The sequence below is a fragment of the Cheilinus undulatus genome, linkage group 3 (genome assembly GCF_018320785.1).
Source record: "Cheilinus undulatus linkage group 3, ASM1832078v1, whole genome shotgun sequence".
NCBI lineage: Eukaryota > Metazoa > Chordata > Actinopteri > Labriformes > Labridae > Cheilinus > Cheilinus undulatus.
The window spans coordinates 3,836,840-3,853,998 of NC_054867.1; the positions used below are offsets into that span (position 1 = coordinate 3,836,840).

Sequence of the window (17,159 nt, forward strand, 5' to 3'; positions counted from 1 at the left end):
GTTTGCTCAATCTGATGAAGCATTGTGTGATTCAAGCTGACTTTAATCCTTGAAAAGGAAACTCACTGAAGGGAGCAAACATTAGAAAAAAGGCAGCAATCCTTCCTGTTCCTGTCATGTCAATACTATCAGCCCATCAATCTTCTCCCACAATTCCTCCAAACTGCTCTTAGCATTTCCAGCTTCTACATCATCTTCATGCTGCTCATCTCAGGCCTCACCCTGCTAACAGTCTGGGTCAAAGATAAATGAGAGCGAGCACGTTTTTGCATCTAATCCAGCCTTTTACCTGAGGGAATCAATGTAAAACAAGACCCAACGCATCCCAGCCAGAGGGCAGAGGTAGGAAATGTTGGATCTGCTGGCGGAGGGCCTGCAGAGTTTAAAAGCACGTTTTTTTTAAAGCTCTGTGGGTGGATTGGAAGAACTCCAGGTTTAACCAAGTTTCGTCCAAGTTAAGGCAACATTCCTGGACAATGACAGTCATTTGGATCTCCTGTGGTGAGGGAATAATGCTACTGCGGCTAAGGAGGTTTTTTTTTTTTTTTTTTTCACTTTAACCGTTTTCCTGAATTAAGCCCATGGTGCTTGCTCATTACAGAACAGATGCATACAGCAGAGATGTTTAATAGAAGTATTTCAGTCTCATGTTGTCTGTCACTGTTAAATTTTCAGCTACCTACCAAATTTGGGAGAGTAATACTCTAGCAGTAATCGTGATCTGAAAGCAGCTCTTACTGATGTGGTAAACTAGACCATATGAGCCACTAGACTGTTGTTAATTAAATCACAAAGTAGGGGAACACAGCCATTAACAGTGATTACAACGAGCTATCCTGGCTGTAATTTGTAGAAGAGTTTTTGAGTGAAGTTAGAGAATAGGAGACCAAGTTAAGGTAGATTACATCATCTATACAAAACAATAAAGTTGTTTTATTTTAGTCTCCTGTTGATAGTTTGAAACCATTTGAAAATATTTTGACATTTTTATGTATGCGAGCTGACTGTGAGATTAATTACAATATCATTGTTGCCTTGGGATGAGCATTTGCAGTGAACACATTGTAGATGTCTGGATTTATGGCCATAAATGAAGCCTAGCATTAGTTCATGCAGGACACAGTAGCCATATGGCCAGCTCCCACAGCCAATCACAGCTCTTTCTCTAAATACAGCGGTGTATTTTAAATATAACATCCTACTTACTAATCCTTCTTTGCACTCATGCCGATGCACCACACTGCTGCTGCTGCTGCTGGCAAATCTTAACCTCCTCCACCCCAGCCTCCTCCTTTTTTGCTTCATGCACCCTCATATTGAGATTCATGCACCTATGGGTTTATTGCTTTTGAACTAATTTAATTGTAATCAATAGGCATTGCCATAAAAGTTTCTATAAGTCAGTTGCCCTTAGTGTATGACAGCACAGAAATCCAAAAATTAAACAAAAGTTGTTTTAAATGCAAAAATGTGAAAAAGGAGAGATTAATCATGAGGTAAATCACAATTTATAATTTAAATAATAGCCATAATTTAGATGCATATGAATGGGATAAGTTAATACTGATGGTAACTTTACAGAGCAGCTTTGGCCATCAGTGTGTGAATAAGGAGTGAATGGATTAGTGTGAACTGCTGGGATTTAGGCACTTTGAGACCTTTAACATTTAGTCCATTTAAAAAAGAATGAGCTGCAGTTAGTATACACTTAAATATTTATATCAATTCATATTGTTTACTGAAATATTGAACAATGATATCATATATCACATTTATCTCTGGGCCTACAGTCATCCATGACAACTATTTATTTTCAGCAACACTTTTTGCTGTTTGCTATTAAAATATGCTGTTATGAATCTAACTGTTGTTAGCTTTGTTATTTTAAATCTCTGTGCTTCCATAAGAGCATACTTTTTTATACTGGTGTGCAGATTGAGGGTTAAGATGAAGTAGTAGTACAGTTCTAATGGAGCTTTTCCACTATGACTTTAGGCCGCACCGATCCAAACCAAACTGTGCTGATTTACTTTTCCATCACCAGTTTGGCCATGCCTAGAGAGGTCCTGCTCTTGAACAGGGCCAAAGCATGCCCATCCCGTCTCCAAGCACACCGCAGTGATGTCACAGCGAGTCATCATCATTCGGGGATGCTTCGCAAATGTGTTTAAGTAGCAGCTGCTGCACCAAATTTTGAAATACCTGCTGGGTTACCAATAGAATAAGCAAAGAGAAACTTTGAAGTGATGCAATGGCCAACTCTTGCACAAACCCTAACCCAAGTCTTACTGAAGTGCAGCTATTTAATGTTGTTGACTCAGATGCTACGCCATCACCTCTAGACATGCCCTCAGACAGGTAGCTCGGTTGTGGTGGAACTGCAAATCCCCTGCTGTGCTGGGCTGCCATGCCAAGTCAAACCAAGTGGGCAGACGCTTAGTGTAATGGAAAAGCCCCATAAGTGCAAGAAGGGGAGATTTGAAAGATCAAAACTCATCTTGGAAAAAGTTTACACTGAGTTGTTTGTCTGAGCAGAATGAAATACCAGTTTATTTTCCACCCAAAATGTTTGAGAAATCATTCAATTTTACAATCTTTTTGAAATTATGATGAATTCAACCACTCTCTCATGAACCATTGTAAGGAAATTGCAAAAGACAGGTTGTTTTTCATGTCGTGCCAGGCTCTCTTCTCTTTGGCAGCCATTCGTCTGGTTTTAAAAAGGTGACTTTTGTGGCTGCTCTTCCCTTGCTCTCTGATCAGCTCAGTCTTTGTTGTCACACTGAACAAAAGCTGCCTTGTATGAAGAAAAGAGGCCCTCACCTGCGAAGAATGAATTAAGAAGACATGGCAGGCATTGCAAATGGTTTAAGCTCACTTTGTGGAAGAGAATATTACAGCCATAGACTCCTGCTAACATCATCTTTTCCACAAAGACAGTTTTTGTTGTAGTCTATGTCATGCTGTTTTGGCTGTTATGAAAGAAAAGCTGTAAAAATTGTTCCCCCTTGTCCTCCTACAGGTTTGGACAAATCCCCATGGGGGTCTTTGAAGGATTAGAAATGGAAGAAAACCAGCACTGAACCTCTCTAGGTAAGAAACTGATCTGTCTGCTTCTACAAAGTAAAAATGTGGTAGTCATGGTGTATTTAAATATAACATCAGAACAGAGATTTCTGGTAAAATGTTGGTATTTTGCACCAAAATAGCTTGATCTGTGTATAGGGCAATCACTGAAGTTTATTTTTCTATTTCCTTCAATTCATCTGAATTACACAAAGACTCATGGGGTTGGAGTTTCCTCCTCCCCGTGGTGTCAAGTCCACTTCCCCCCAAACCGCATCCCACCACAGTCAGCAGCTATTTAAAGTGTTAGCGGCTGCTCCCAATTACTCCTCTCCACGCCAAAGTCCAAGCTCTGGCCATGCAAACGGAGGCCTCCCTGCTGTGACTTTTATCTGTTTGTTTTCATATTTCCCTTCCCTCTGCCAGCCCTGCTCCCTTGTTCTTGTACTGTTTTTGCCTTTGCCAAGGATTATTGTGTTTTTCCTTCAGCTGACCTTGGTTACATAAACTAAAGCCTAATCCCTCTTCCTTGTTTCTCCTCCTTGTCCAAGTCCTCCTCCTCCCTGTCCCACCGCTCTGCCAGGCTGCTGTCCTCTGGGCGCTCCCACAAAGCCCAGTGTTTTGATTACATTGTGAAATATGAGCCAGGACTATTTATTCCCAGGCTTGGGTAGAGTGTGGAGGACTTGGTTGGAGGATACGCCAGCGAGGGGGGAGCCAGGAAGCAGTTGTGGTTGAATGGGGCGGATGGTGTTGGAGGGTCAACCGTTTATGTCTTCTCATAACCTCTCTTTGTGGCTCGTGCATCCAGCCATCTGTTTCAAATAAGCAGAACATCCAGGGTCGCATCCCACTGTCAGCAGCTTCATAACCCCAACCCCGTCATTCAGGTCTGGCTGTAACAGGGCGGAAGATTGGCCTGGTGGTTTGAGACACCATCCAAGTGTCCTTCAGCTGGAGCACAGAGGCTCTGTCCGTTTTTGGGGAGAAGACTGGAACACAAGGGGAAACTGTTTTTTGAGATACTGTGGCTTATTAGTCTTCTTCACACAGCTTTTAAAATGCCCACAGACCATTGTTTTCCGATACAAGTTAGGCTTAGTTAAGCCTTATAGAACTCGTCCAACTGTCCCAAATCTGCCACACTACCAAAAAGCATCATATACAATATACATGTGCACCATTAACCATTTCTAATGATGTTAGAACTTACATTTAGTATATATGATCAGCCTTTCAATGCACCATCTAATTAACTGACAGCTCACTGTGTTTAGAAGCCTGTGACGGCACACACTGCAGGTGTAATCTAGTGAATCAGCGGCATCTATGCCACCAACAGACTCTATACTGTATGTGGACATAGCATTAACAAGCGCTGGAGCGATTTGCTGCTGATAGTACACTCACTTAAAACCGGTCGTGTGTAAGTGAGTGTCTGCCTGGAGCATCAAGCTGGTGTATCTGTGACAGCAGCAGCAGCGACACCTAAATGTTGTTACATGCGGGAGACTCACAGTTTTTATACAGTGCTCAGTTCTCTTTCTGCTGATGGTGCTCTACACTTGTGTTGTAGAGTAGTCAAAGAAAGCTAAAAACTCACACAAATGCACTGTGCTACCAGCTTGTCAACAGTATTGGCATACGAAAACATACAAAGAAGTGATATTACAGGGTTTTGTTGATTCATATAAAAACACTGTCAGCCTTTTCATAATTAAGGATGTTCCTAAGCGTCTATTTCCCTATTCGGCTAAACGCTCATTTACATTTCGTTTTACCGACTAGTCTAAGGAGGAAAAAAAAATACCTGTAGATAACAGTCAAATTCCTCACAGGGTCACTGGGTCAGCAGGTGTGATGTTAGCCTGATAAACTCTACAGCGAGGCTAGCATTGAAAGCTAGTGCTGCCCACCTTCGTTCCTCTTTGCAGGTTAATACCGTGCTTTGATATTTGGCCTCTTCTTGCTTCATGTGAGTAGTTATATGTGAGTTCAACCCTCGACAGCTAACCGCCAAGCCACTGCTGAGCTTCTCATGTTTACATCCGGTAAAGTGCCAGAGAGGAAGGTAGCGGCCATTGACTGAAGCTACTGCGGCCTCTAGCTGTGGGAGGTTCATTACAGTTTAAAAGAGCATTATAGACTGGGATTTCAAGCCCATGTTCATGAAAAATGATAGGTAATTAGTTTAACCTACTAATAAATCCCGCGCCGGCTAATTTGATTGAAACTGTTTTACCAATTAACCGCACGCATCCCTATTCATAATCATTTAAGATGAAAACAACACTTGTTACTTTTATTTCTGAGCACTATTACCAAACCAGTCTTAAACTTAACATTTAAGATAAGTTAAGATAAATGAATCCAGTGTTAATTATGACCACTGTTGTTAATTTTAGTCTTAACTTTAGGATTAAAATGTTCACAGTTTTAGTCACATGTAAATCATCTCTACCCTTTAAAGTTTTAGTCAACAAAAACTCAGAAACATCTCAATGCAGTGTTAGTCCATGTGTTTTAGTCTTACTTTTCGACAAAGAATTTGTACCTTTTTGCCTGAATGCCCTGCTAAATCATACATTTTTTTCTGCCAAACCTGGAACCCCTGCTTTCTACACCTGAGAGGGAGTCGAGCTACAGATGCATTGGGTTTTGATGGATTTACGCACAGTGGAGAAATGTCATGGATTTTAAGTGTCCAACGAAAACGGAATTGTATTCCAGCCTTGTTTTAGTCTCCTCGATGAAAACTACATTCACTTTTAGTAATTTTAGTCACCATAAAACAAGACTGGGTTAAAACTGACCACAACTTTCTGGGATGCCTGTTGAAATGCATGCCTGCTCAGCAGAAAACTGCTAACCTAGATTATTTCATACATCCATTGCATGGATATATTTCACAGTCATTTGGGAAAGCTCCCATAGGAAGCAGAGCAGGGAAGGGCAGAACCTTAAAAAAAACATTCTCTAAGGGTAATTGGTTAAATGTTCTGTGTGCCACATTTATGACGGACCAATAGGAGCGAAACATGACGTTGTCTAGCGCAGAGCCTGACAGGATACTGCTGCTGTAGATTGTTAATGGTGGTACTTCTCAGTGAACAACACTGATGGCAAGGCTAATCAAGGGACGTGCAAAAACATCTCTGCCAAGACAAGCTTTCGGTGTGTTGTTTTAAAAAAAATGCGGTCCAGTTCCAATTTAACTGCCGCTTTCCTACAACTACATCTGAGCTGATGGTTAGCGTGGCAGCAGCCGTTAGATACATCGGCAGATCCCACCCATAGAGATCGCAAACCTATCACTTATTCATACTGAAGCAGGCCGGTTGAAGAGTGAAAAACATCTGTTCTGTCAAGAAAAACAAGTGCCAAAAAGTCAGTAAAGAACCAGGAAATTTGTGGTTTTAAATCTCAGAAGGTCACAACCTTAAGGCCACTTTGTATGATGTTATCTCTTAATAGTCTAATAGTAAGATAACATGTAAAGTATGACCTGTTAATTTTCAAATTCAATTTTAGAAGTTGGAAAAAACAAACTCAAAACACAAAGTTATAACATATTTTCCCCTCATTATTTAATAAACTGACACTGAAATTCAAGCTACTATGGTTGGTTGATTTTACAGTAAGTAGTTTTTGTAGTTATCAAACTGATGGCTTTTTACTCCAGAGGGTTTCCTCGTATTTTTTCTGAACCATAAATTGAGCAATACTGTATCTTTCCAACTGTGCAGAATCAGTTCTCCCTGCTTTGACTTTGCCACAGAAACCAGGATGCATTGCTCCTGTATATGATCCATATAAGTGCTGTAAAATTGCACTTGCACTTTGGTTAACAGCGTTTCTCCCAAAGGACACGGACACATTTAGTTACAACACTCACCACAGGTTATCACTGAGTCACCTCGTGTCCACATTAACTCTGCCTGTTTTCACTCAGCTGGAAGTGCAAACACTTAAAACTCTGCTGGCACACATTTCACTTATCTGTGGCTTTACAGCAGCTCTGTTTGTCTGCAGATACATGCAGCCATTGTCTCAAAACCCTGCTTTTAACTCACTGATTACACTGAGACTGGCATGAACAGCACAGCCAAACACTCATCTTATTTCAGCACTTGACCTTTGTGTTACATGCAAAACACTTAAGCCTACACAGCTCACCTACACACACTAGAGTAGGCAAACTTGTAAACATTGACAGGTTTTCATATGTGTGATTTTTGAGCTTCTTAGTTTGGGAAAGTTTAAAATATGTGTCATCATTTGTGTATTACTGGTCCCCAGTTCTAAGAGAGACAGCCATGGCACACACATGCAAACTCAGACACAAACACAGACATGCACATAGCTGAGGCTACCGGAGATGAGAAGCCAAGCATTAGATTACAGGGAAATGATCAGCCAGTGTAGACAGGAAACACTGTGGGAGAGTGAAATGTGTGGTGTATTTTAAGGTGTGTTGGCTTCCTTTCCACGGGCACGCTCAGAAACAACCAGAACCTGTTACAGCGTCCCTTTTAAATGCTGCACAGCGCTCCTGTTTGATAGGATACAAAGTGAAAACTGTACCAAAGAAAAGGCTGAAAATAAATCTGCATTCAGAGCCCCTGAAACCACAATGAAACCATTTGTCTCTGATCAGATTTAGCCAAAGGAAACACAAATAGGATCTTCTGTTTGGCTTCATTTTGGCATGATTCATTCTGGTTTGTGTTTTCTGTTTGGTTGCAGGCCAGGGTCCATTATTGTAACTGTCCTGCTTCTGTCACACTGAGTCACAGGGTTGGTTCAAAGCCTCTGGAAATTTAGGTTGAAATGGTAAAAATACAAACATGATAATGTGCAGTCCTGTTAAGTATTTATTAATAATCTGAGTCAGAATCAGAGGAGAAAGCCAAGTCCTGCCGTCTATAGAAGTATCATTTCATTAGGGATGCTTCCATTTTTTTAATGTAGCTGCTGATTTTAACGACTGTGTTTATTCAGGTTTCTTGCCAAAACCCACATTTCCTTTCTTTGAAATGACATTTGAACACACCATGATGATGTTTTATTTACCTTCACCAAACCGTCTCTTTACTGACCCAGCTTTTAACACGTCATGATGTAATCTTACGTAACATTATGTCGCCTTGTTTGGATTGTAAATATGTTTTTTTTCCTGCCAGTGTCCACACTGAATTAACTTTGGATTAGTAGTAAAACTAAAGGGACACTACAGAGAGTCAGGGCGATCATACAGCGGCTTTGAGTGGAGGAGGAGGAGGAGGACTGACCCACAGTAGCTGCCAAAGTCCAAGGTGTTGCATTTAATTTGATTCAAAATAATGACGTGCTTATTATTTAAGAGCAACTCAATTATGTTCATAACCTTTATTACAAAGCCATTTGTGCACCAGTGAATTCATTTAAAGGACATGGCTCGGCTTGAAAATCATACTTTGAGTGGGGGGTGGGTAGGGGTAAATACTGCAAAACAAGAACTTCTTTGTTTTCTTTATGTGTTTAAAGTATAAATTTACAAATCAAGAATTTTGGCATATCAAAACAATTTTGGTACAGTCATGTGCACTAGTTTTGGGAATGTAGGGCGCTAAGGATTCATCACGGGGCCGGATGTACAACCTGGGGCTGAGGGTTGCCAGAGTCAAGAAGTATGTCGACACACGTGTGTTGCTCAGCCACCAAGGTCAACCTCAACAGCATTTCTTTTTCCCAGACCTTTTCTCCCCTCGTGACATGTCCGGAGGCTGCCTGTGGTTTTCAGGCCCTTGGGACATCCTTAGTAGTGCTAGGGGCTCGTGGCAACCCAACTTACCCGCCTGGATGGTACCCTAGGCCGTGCTTACTCACCACAGCCACCCCTTCAGCTGAAGACACACTACAAGATTTTTTTTTGCCAGATTTTACCCATAATCTCCAGTTGGGCCAAGTCTGCACCAGAGTGCACTAGCTGGGGACAGTCAGCCTGGCTAGTTGGCACAAAAACCTGTTGGGTGAGGGGAACAGACCTGAATCTAGACACAATCAGTTCATGTGAACTGATTATTGACCAAACTGCAAACATGTGTTGCCAGCAGCAAATGAAAAAGAGAGGATGGAACATTGGAATCAGTGCCAGAAGATGCTATTTTGCTTCTTTTCAGGCCCCGTCTACACAGAGAAGAATTCAGGAGTATACACAAAAGTTTTTTGTCGTATCGGCATTTCATCCACACAGAAACGGCGTTTTGGGAGGCTGTAAACGATACTTTTTGAAACCTGGTCCCAGAATAAATCTGTAAACACTTACCGTTTTGTCTCTATGTGGACAGCCAACTGCATCTTTCTTGAAATGATTACATCATACATAGTGTAGTTCACTTACGACGCATGTGTGTGTATAACCAAAACAACAATGGTGGACTGCAGGGTTGTGTTCAGAAGCTAGTGAGCTTATTATGGCTTTTACAGCAAAACCTGTTGCTCCTTTACCACCACTGTGAACAGCACACACCAGATGTTCTTAAATCCACCGCGGAGAACAACCAGAAGGGCAACCAGGAGAAAGTTTGTGGCAGTTTTCCGTAATTGTCTTTTCTCTTTTGGTGCATTCCTGTGGCAGCGTTACAGCGCCACTTACAGGCTTGGCATATATACTACAGCATATATACTAAAGCGCTTTCAGTCGTTTTCAATGGTTCCATGCTTATGTAGACATTTCCTGAAATGATCCCGTGATTATGGAAAACTTTTTCAAAACAAAATGGAAAATATAACGTTTTCATCTCCGTGTGGACAAGGCCTTAAGGTTTTATCGGTGGTTGGCAAACAAACTGATGCATTACCGCCACAAACTGGTACATTTGTTTAGCTTTTAAACTGTCGCCCTAGCGAGAGTTTGATGGTTTCAGTTGGCTTTAGTTGGTTTGACTAATCATTTAGTAAGTTTTTTATTTCAACAAATAACGTGCTTCTTGTCTTTCATTCGGACTGCCAGGGGGTTTGTGACTGGGTTGCGGGCCGCCACACCAAATAAATGAAAAGGGAAACAGTGCTGTTGATCAGCTCAGACTTATTGATTTTCAGTTTTAAAAAATGTGGAACTGGGTCCTTATACAAGTAGAATCAGGTCTCCATATCCATCCCTTGTCCTCACAAATACTCTCAATTGAAGCTAGATCAACACTTGGACCGTTATTGTGCTCTTCAATGTTTTCACTCTATGGCCAATCAAAATCAAGAATGTACGGGACATCTGACACCAGATTTGTCCACAACAGTGGCAGAGGAGATCTAATCTAACTTATTCTTCAAGAGAACAGTATTTAGGGTCACAAACTGCTCATTCTAAAACATGTTTCCTCTACATGAAGTTCATGTTTTCTTGGCAATATTTCCCTGATTAAAGCAAATATTTATCATAGCAACAATAAACGCCTGGGAGACCCAGCACAAGAATTGTGTTGCTTAACACAGACCCTCATGTTGAATTTGGAAGACCCTAAAAATGAAAGTAGCCTGAGGAGCTTAATCAGCCATAGAGATGTCATGTGAAGAAATTAATCAAAGCAGGATGAGCCGTAGTCTCCTGTGAGTTTTTGTAGTTTACCATCCGTGTTTGCATTGTGATGCTGCAGCATAAACCCAAAACAGCTCATAGGTATCTAAAGCCTCTTCCCCCACCCACCCCCGCCCCCTGTAATCCATTTTTCTCAGCAATGATCTCATTTCACTTGAACCATCTCATTCCATCAAATGATTTCAATCCTGATTGAAAAGGCTCTGAACAACAGTCCAGTACATGGTATTTAGATTGAAACACAGCTGGACTCAAATATAAATTTGGTTTGTTGCGTGCCATGCTATAGCTTCAGAATAAAAGCCTCTCCAGCTTCACTGTGACTGTGTTATAGCACATCTGCTGCTGCAGGTCCCTCTGAACCTATGCTCAGACCTCAGCTAGGAGGGACAGATCGAGGGGCTGCAGATTAGCAGGCTTTTAAGCGTATCAGACATCTTAACCAACATGAGGGGGGTTGATAAAGAATCTGGGGTGATACCAAATAAACCTACTTAAATGAGCTCATACTGCATCACCAGATTAACTCAAGTCATCTGAAGACTTACTGAGCCCTGGTAGTACTGTGTGGTCGACTTTAAGCTTATTCATCACTTCCTGTTCATTCACCTAGCTACAGTACTTGGTTTGTGCAGGTACTTCTTTGTCATCTGTGGTTGCTGATTTGTCTATTTAGGCCCTAAAGAAGGTTTGGTATGACGCAGTTATCGGCTGCTCCATGAGGTGTGTCTCCTGCTTCACATGAAACAGACTCAACAAAGTGGAAAAGTCTTCTCAGACTGATGTGAACTGCCGCTGCCAGCAAATGAGTGTGACTTTAGGCTGGGTGAGAGCTGCTAATGACGACAGTGATGACGGTCACTCCATGTCTCGTACAAGTGAGAGGGTCACTCGCTGTTAGAGCACCTTTTATTTAATCAGTCTTCTCCTTTCATTAGGGAAGAGTTGTTTTGGAAGGCAGAGGCTGTTTTTTGGTGAATTATCATGGTGGACTGATTATTTATTTCTAGCTTTCTCTTTGTGAACCATCTGTGAGAGCTAATTAAGCCTCGGCACTGACTGTCCTGCAAGATTAGGTTGGTAGTTAGTTACACCGGTCATTTTCTGATACCTTTGTGATTTAATGGATAAAGTTTATAGGTTTTAAAAGGCCAACGTCTAATTGCTGTGTTCCCAGACAAGAGACACCAAGGTGAGGGTGTTTTTCAATTTTTTAATGAGCTGTTCACAACATGGTTTTGACAAATGATATTGGGTGTTTTCCAAGCTTTTGTTTATTTTTAGGGAGAGCAAACCAGTTAATGATATATATATACATATATATATATGTATATATGTATATATATATATATACATATATATATATGTATATATGTATATATATACATATATATATATATATACACAAAGATTGGTGGAGCAGAGTGCACAAGTAAAGTCCATCTAATCTCCTACGTTTGATTCGGCTACAACTGACTTTGAGACTCAAATTGACACCAAGTGCTCCAACAGAGATTGGTCATAGCTGAACTTGGTCTCATTCTGCAAATTTACATGAATGTTTATGGAGAAGTTAGCACTGAAAAATAACACACATCTATCATTTTCTAACTTCTATAGTGACATCAATGCTGGTGTTATGTCTGACATTTGTACCTACCATCAGTAGGTTTCTACATCACAAACTTTATATAGAAGGTAGAATGATACTGCCTTTCACCAACTTTTCCATTCAGAGACCTGCACTGAGACTGCACTGCCCAGGTTCCGAGAGCTCTGGCTTTGGTTATGCCAGTGCTGGAGCAAACGGACCAAACAGGTAGTGCTCAGGACCACCATGGTCTACCACTACACTACAGCCTCATTCAGGGGACTCTGGAGGGGAAAAATCCTCCACCTCAAAAGATGACTCTGAGGCAGCAGTGCTGCAGGACTCTGTGTCACTTTCTGGCAAGGGGGATGTCACTGTCAGTCCTGCCTCATCTGGACAACCCTGTTCTTTTCCCCTCCCTCCTCTCAGTACCAAACTGTCCAATTTTTTTTTTTTTTTTTTTTTTTTTGCATTTTTCAAAAGTCTGAAGAGGGCTGAGTTTGCTCTCAGCTGGGGGTTCACTTAAACTTGAAATTATGTATAGACCCATTTTAGACAAAGAAAACAAAGCTAAAGCTAACTTTAACTATGTAGTTTTGGTTACTATGCAAGCATGTGTAATTCAGTAAGCTTTAGCAAATGTAGCCAAAGCTAACATACCTTGGTAGAGAATGTACTTATGTAGGTACATAGCTGCTTTGTGAGCTTAGCTTGAGCTATGTTAGTTACATAGCTACATTGGCTGCATAGCAGCTTTGTGAGCTCAGCTTAAGCTATGCTAGCTACATTGCTTACACAGATGTCAGAGCCACATGAGTTTAGTTGTCTTTATATATTTTCATATCATCGTACCATAACCCTAAACGGATGTTTAATCAGATTTTATTCATTGTTTTAGCCTGTATTTCTATTCTGCAGCCAGACCTCTCTCTTATTAGATGTAGAAAAGAGTTCAGTTCAAAACAAGAAGTAAACAGCTTATGGGCGAAGCTGGGCAGTGCTGATCTGTACTCGTAATATTGTTTGGGTTGAAATCCCTGTGTTTGTAATTTCACATTTTGGATGTTTAATGTGCATTTTCAATTCATATGACATTGGATAAGTCTGGCTAGTCCATCCTAAGCCTGCTCCACCCTAGGCTGTAACTGAAACAGAGTTTAAGGCTGAATCCCACTTCTCCCCTTAACCCTCAATCTTACCCTCAAGCTCAACCCTCAGCCTTAACTCGCCCCTCAAAACCAAGTGTAAGGGCCATCTCATGACTTAGAAATAGGACACCCCTTAATAGCAGTTACAATTTCAGACTGTAGAGGGCAGTGATGTGCCAAAACTGCATAGTCTGTCAATTAAGAGGAAGAAAAAGAAGAACGCAACGGCACAGTTACCGGCTTACATTCGTAAAAATAAAAGTAAATGTTACACTACAAAAAGGCAAATAACCCACAAAATAACATTGAACTAAGATATTAAAGTGGTGTTCATAATTTTTAGATCTCTATTAACAAAGAAATATAACTACATTTGTAGCTCGATTTCTTCCCCGCATTCGCCGCTATCTTTATTTGAGTGACAACCCTCAATACCAAGGGAGTTCCAGGAACATCTCAAAATTGAGGGGGATAAAGCCCTCAAACTCACCCCTCGACTCAGCTCTCTGGAAAATTGGGACAGCCCTCGCACTTCGAGGGAACATGCATGTTGAGACTGAGGGTTAAGATTGAGGGTTAAGGGGAGAATTGGGATTCAGCCTAAGTAAAGCTGGTGCTCAGGGTTTAACTTTAAGTTTATTGTAGCGTCCGATGTTACCTCACACTCAGCTATGACCAGCTGGTGCACTCGACTCCTGAGCTATCCAAAGTTCAACACACCAAATATTCGGACCTTTTCTGACTAAAACAGAAGACCACCTGGACACTGAAGTCAACAGCTCTGCCATCCTTCCTCTCTGTCAGACTGTTTGTTGGTTCTTCCTTTGTTTGTGTGTCATCCACCCGAAACCATGAGAGCACAGGACAACTTTGATCTTTAACTTTTGATCCTGTGTCATTGTCATGTTGGTCACCTAGCTCTGTGTACATTGTTCTGGATCAACAGTCCTCTCTCTTGACATGTGGTAAAAGAAATCTGACTCCTGTTTCATAATGTCACTCTGCAGCTGCTGTTCAGAAGACCCTTTCAGTGCATAGCTGTAGCATCTGTGCTCCTGTTAATTATCAGTTTAACATTTCATCTGTAGCTTAACCCTGCTCTCTAATGCCAGGGCATCCCTGTTGGAAAAGATGGAGAAGGCAGTGATGTAAGGATGTATAAATAGACATTGTGTTTTGCCTCATGAGGAGATGAAAGCTAAAACAACAAACAGCTCATTTCCCTCCAGAGGAAACCTCCTGGGATGTGGCGGTGTTTGTAATCAGCTCATAAGTGAGTACTTAAGTAAGTCTGTCAGTAGTGAATCCATTATCACTCGTCCTCTTGTTGTGTGGATCCCTGAAGGATGTGGTCATCTCAGAAAGTGGCTGCTAATCATAAATTCATCCCAGGAGGCCTGTAAATCACAGGCAGGTCATTTGTTCCCAGGGACTAAATGTTCCAGATGACAAAGATGCGGGTTTTTCTGAGCTCCAGAGCTTTTTTTCTTTTCAAGGTAAACCTGATAATTGCATATTTTAGTGCTGTTTTTCTTTGTTTGTCTTGAGTCTGTTTCACAGTGCATGAAAGTGTTAAATAAAGAAGTGATGTAATGCCAAGCCCAGTTCACCCTCGTACCGCTTCACCCTCAAAGAGACAAGGTGACTTTCCCGGAGCGACGCAGCTGGAAACGCTCGCAGCAAGCAGGACAATATAATCAAATCATGTCATTTAGTCGTCCTCTTGTCTTCTTTTTTTTTGTTGATTGTGTTTTCGTCTCAGCGGCGTCATGATCTATGCTTGAACTTCACCTGACTTCCACGAACAAGAAGGAGAAATGAAGACACTCATTTCACTGATTGTGTCCTTTTCTTTTAAATTTAAAGTCACCTACATTCATCTCGGCCTTCCCGGACAAGCTGAGCACCGTGCAGAATCTCAATCACCGCTTGACCATCCCTGTGACTTTCACTCACTGGCTGAGGCTTTTCAGCAGCCTGGAGCTTTTGTTCCATTTAGTTTCCTGTCTAATTCTAAAGCCCCTCCTCCTTGAAGATGCTCCACACCTTAAGGACATTAGACCCATGCAGGGCTGAGTGCTTTCACCAGGCCGTGTTCTGCTTTTGATCTTGGATTCCTGTGCTATCAAAGGTGGGGGAAGCTGTGATAAGGTGAAAAAAGTGGGTCATCTCTTCCATACTGGGCTTTGAAAGGAAAATGCTGGAACTGGGCAGTATGGAGAGGAAGAGCTTTTAACCAAAACATCCTCAACTACAAAGAACTTTTTGGTTAATTGATGTGATCCACTCCCCACATTTGTGCATGCTAATTTGTCCAAAAGCCCTTGAGACAAAACAAGACAACAAAAAAACACTACAGAGTGGCGTGTTTTTGGATTCACCCCTAATTAGGCATTCTCAGCTGGGCCGTGTGAGCAACACATTACGCTTTTTGCTATTCAAATGTATTAAAATGAGAGGATGCGCCATGTGCTGCTCTGCTGTGGTGTCGGTATGTGGTTTTGGTTATTTGCCTGTTCGTTGCTGAGGCTTGGGGCTCAGCAGCTGTGTTAATTTGTTTTCCCATCTGTTATGAGCTGATGAAATATGTCCAGTGATGTCAAGGTTAAGTCAGGTTTTGTCAAATTATGGCCCTCGCTTTTAGATTTTTTTCTTTCTAATGTCTGGAAAAGAATTAAGAGTTGCAGCAACAAGTTGAGGCAACAATGGCCGGTCATGCAATTTTGGACCACATTAGAATTCTTGCAAAGTGTCCTGACATTTTTAGGGTGAGATGCATGAATGAATGCTGTATTTTTCACCCCCAACTCAGGATGTGGTTGGAAATAAGAACATTTTTTATGAGTGAGTGAGAGGCTGATTTAATACTGTGCCTACAAAATATTTTACCCTGTTATTGATTTATAAATCAATCATGGTCAATAGGGCTGGGAAATTAATTGAAAATTAGATTAAATCGCATTGTGGCCTGCTGCAATTTTTTTCAAATCGCAGAAGGTGCAATACTTATTTAACCTTCTTTCATTTGTGTCAAATAGCAGGTTAAAACTTTTTTTTGCAGCAGAGCTGTTATGCATTACGGATTATGCAATTAACTACAGGCAATTTTTTAGAATAGTCTACAAAAATCCAACTTTTGTGTAGGTTTTTCTTATTAAATATGAGAATGACATTAAATGTATCTCCTTCAATACATCAATTCCTTTCCAATTTGCCATATGAGTCAAAATCATCATAATTTGGTATTTTTCAAAATTGTTCAGCCCTAGTTTTATCTAAGATTGTGCTGATTATAATATAGAATGCTTTATTGCTTGTGTTTATTGTAAAGAAAAAAAAAACATAATATAAAGATCTTAAGAATTAATTGCATTTAATGTCAAAATTGCAATACTGGGGAAAAATATCGCAATTAGTTTATTTTCGCAAACATTATGTCCTAATGGTCAATGTAATTTAACTTAATTTAGAAAGAAAACCCCTCTTTAATGTAACAGTGAAAACAGATTTCTACAAAGTAATATCAGTTTAACAAAATATCTAAGGCAGGGGTGTCAAACTCAATCTTAGCAGGGCCCGGATTCTGGATTCAGGACTAACCTGAGGGCCTTACAGGGTCACCTTTTTAACCAAAAACTAGAAAATAAAACATGAAAAAAAGAAAACTTAGCACTGATGATAAACAATTTTGACATTTAAAATGTAAAAAAGATAAGTTTAAAGGCTCACAGTCTAAGAAAAGTAGATTTATTAGTTCAAAAAGGTCAAAACACAAATT

At 40.7% G+C, this 17,159-nt stretch overlaps 1 protein-coding gene across 4 annotated transcripts in view; it reads left to right on the forward strand.

The window, feature by feature from the left end:
• Positions 1-17,159, forward strand: part of plxnb1b (plexin b1b) — a 211,665-nt gene that overhangs the window by 45,934 nt on the left and 148,572 nt on the right. For all 4 annotated transcript variants that reach the window (XR_005991453.1, XM_041779107.1, XM_041779095.1 and 1 more), the window contains one exon: positions 3,023-3,093. The gene's annotated coding sequence lies outside the window, so the exon portion shown is untranslated. The remainder of the gene's footprint in view (positions 1-3,022; positions 3,094-17,159) is intronic.